Here is a 2,883-nt window from a genome sequence, read left to right on the forward strand (position 1 = left end):
CTTTTTTTCATTTCAAAATTCGTCTTATACGCCGGAAAATACAGTATATAGGATAGACTGAGTGGCCAGATTATTATGCGTTCAGAGATCAAAATAATCTGGCCACTCAGTGCATATTTTCAATTTTCTTGGGTATATACCTACGAATGGAATTACAGGATGAAGGGTTAACTCTACATTTTCCATTTTGAAGAACTACCAGACAATTCACTAAGGAGCTGCACTATTTTACAGTCAACCAGCAAATAGGAGGTCCCAGTTTTTCCATACCAATGTCATTATCCATCTTTTTTTTTAAGTCCCTCTTCATGTTAAATGGTAGAGTTTGAGTTTGGCATGATGAAAAGTTCTCAAGTGACTAGTGGTGATGGTTGGACAACAAATGTGAATGCACTTAATGCCACTGAATTATACACTTACAATGGTAAATTTTATGTTGTATATATTATACTACATTTTTAAAAAGTTCTTTGTGGAGGGAGTTCAGGGGTTATCAGGCGCCGCCTTGCGTTTGATCATTTGCAATGTCAGGCTTTGGTAGCTTAAACACGGATTTCTACCAGACAAGTTACAGCAGGAATGGCCAGTCACCGCCGTCCTGTGATTCTGGAGGAGGGGGAGGGCCCTGTAGCAAACAGTGTGCTGGCTATCACTTCTCCCAGCAAGGGATGACAGAGGCAGCAGCGGCCTGATCCCCGAGGCAGGGGTGCCTGGCGGAGGCGCGGGGGGAGCCGGAGCCGCCTGGGATGCTTAAAGAATAATCTAAGTTGTTAATGCAGTGGAAATTTCTAATGACAAAGTGGGGCAAATGCATCGTGAAAAGATGGGTCACAATTGGAAAGCTGATGAATATATTTTATTGCACCATTGAGACGCAGCCAGATCAGACTCAGTGCCCCCATTTTTAAACAAACTTTTAGACTCTCTTTGGTAATCCAGAAATGAAACGCATAGGTCATGAAACGGGTTTTCATGGAGCAGATTCAGATGACAGTGTCTACTACCTCAAACGCCGGCAGTAGGAGAACACCGACGGTCCCCTGAAGCCAGGCCTGCGCCTGTCCCAGACCCCAAAGAGATGGCAGCCAACCTCACCGTCCAATCGGAGCCTGGCTGTGCCAACACCGTGTCCGCAGCCCGTGCCAGGCAGAGCCTGAGCAGCATGGAGTGAGTTTAGGCGGCTGCGGAATTTCCTCACCGATTCGGATTCCCAGCATAGCCACAAAGTGATGCCTCTCCTGTACCCTCTCTTCGTCTACCTCCACCTCCACCGGGTCCAGAACAGCCCCCCGCGCACAGCGGAGAGCTTCCACGGCCGCTTCCCGCAGACCGCCAGCCAGAGGACAGCGTGGAGCAGCTGCAGGCCACGCAGACCGTCCAGGACATCCTGTCCAACCTCAAGCTCCGCGCCTTCCTGTCAGCAAGTACGTGGTCCACCTCCAAGAAGACAGCTCCCACTACCTGATCCGCTACCTCCAGAGCGACAACACCGCCCTGTGCAGGGGCCTCCCCCTGCACCCACCGGGACGCAGCACGCCAAGAGGACAGGCCATCAGCTCTGGCCAGCGCAGCTCCTCCAGAGCCAGGGCAGCGGCCGAGAGCCCAGCGACGTGCCAGGCCGATCCCGCAGAACGAGGCCGCCCTGGAGGTCCTGCAGGAGAGCATTGGGCGTGTCAAAGAGGGCCGCGTCCCTCACCGCCATCTGCTTCTACAGCGCGGAGCAGCTGCTGAGCAGCACCGAGATCTCCCGGACAGCTCCTGTATCAAACTCCCGAGTCTGTGATCCAAGAATTGAAATTCAAGCCCCATCAGGTGGACGTGCCCCGCATCCGCCTGGCTTGCAACATTGTAGAAGAGAAACAGGAGAAGGAGGAGGAGGAGGAGGAAGAGGAGGAGGAGGAGGAGGAGGAGGAAGAGGAAAAGGAGAAAGAGGAAGAGGAGGAGGAGGGGGAGGAGGGGGGAGGAGGAGTAGGGAGAGGAGGAGGGAGAGAAGGAGGAGGAGGAGGGGGAGGAGGAGGAGGAAGGGGAGGAGGAGTAGGGAGAGGAGGAGGGAGAGAAGGAGGAGGAGGAGGGGGAGGAGGAGGAGGAAGGGGAGGAGGAGGAAGACGAAGAGAAGGAGGGGGAGGGGGAGGAGGGGGGAGGAGGAGGGAGAGGAGGAGGAGGAGGAGGGGGAGGAGGAGGAGGAAGAGGAAGAGGAAGAGGAGGAGGAGGGGGAGGGGGAAGAGGGGGAAGGAGGAGGAGGAGGAAGAGGAAAAGGAGGGGGAGGGGGAGGGGGAGGGGGAAGAGGGGGAAGGAGGAGGAGGAGGAGAAGGAGGAGGAGCTCCTCTAACACATGTAAAAGGAATGGTGAAGGTACTGCCCCTGTTAAAAAGATTATGGTTACGTTTGCCAATGAGAATCCATTGCTTTGGAGCAATAAAAATAAAAAGAGTTCTCCGTGAAGAGAAGGGGGATGGAAGAGGACAAAGACTACCTTCCCAAATTATGAATTAAAAGTAGGGATATTATAAAGCTTACCGTCAGGAACTGTGCAGTTCTTTTTAATTACTTAGTTAGGATGTATTCACCTGTTCTGCCCTGCAGCAATGCTCTCCGCTGTGTTTTGGCTTCCTCCTCAGGCTGCAGGCAAGACAACAGCTGCCCATCTGATCTCATAACTGTATGTAACAACAGCTGAAGGAAGAGAAAGTTTCCAGCTTTTTTTATTGTAGCCATCCTAGTTGATGTGAAATTCTATCTCATTGTGACTTTCATGATGTCACGCATCCTTTCATGTACTTGGTGGCCATTTACATACCTAATAGTGGCCCGGTGCATAAAATTCATGCACATTAAGAGGTAATTAATTAGAGAAAATATTTTAATATTGATATTTGCCCTTTC

At 51.6% G+C, this 2,883-nt stretch overlaps 1 pseudogene across 1 annotated transcript; it reads left to right on the top strand.

The window, feature by feature from the left end:
- The first annotated feature begins 957 nt into the window (after positions 1-957).
- LOC311619658 (TAF5-like RNA polymerase II p300/CBP-associated factor-associated factor 65 kDa subunit 5L) lies at positions 958-1,783 on the top strand (annotated as a pseudogene). Its single transcript has one exon. The product of its transcript is annotated as a TAF5-like RNA polymerase II p300/CBP-associated factor-associated factor 65 kDa subunit 5L (transcript).
- Positions 1,784-2,883: the final 1,100 nt, after the last annotated feature.

This window comes from Pipistrellus hanaki (assembly GCF_964339955.1).
Source record: "Pipistrellus hanaki genome assembly, chromosome: 3".
Classification (NCBI taxonomy): domain Eukaryota; kingdom Metazoa; phylum Chordata; class Mammalia; order Chiroptera; family Vespertilionidae; genus Pipistrellus; species Pipistrellus hanaki.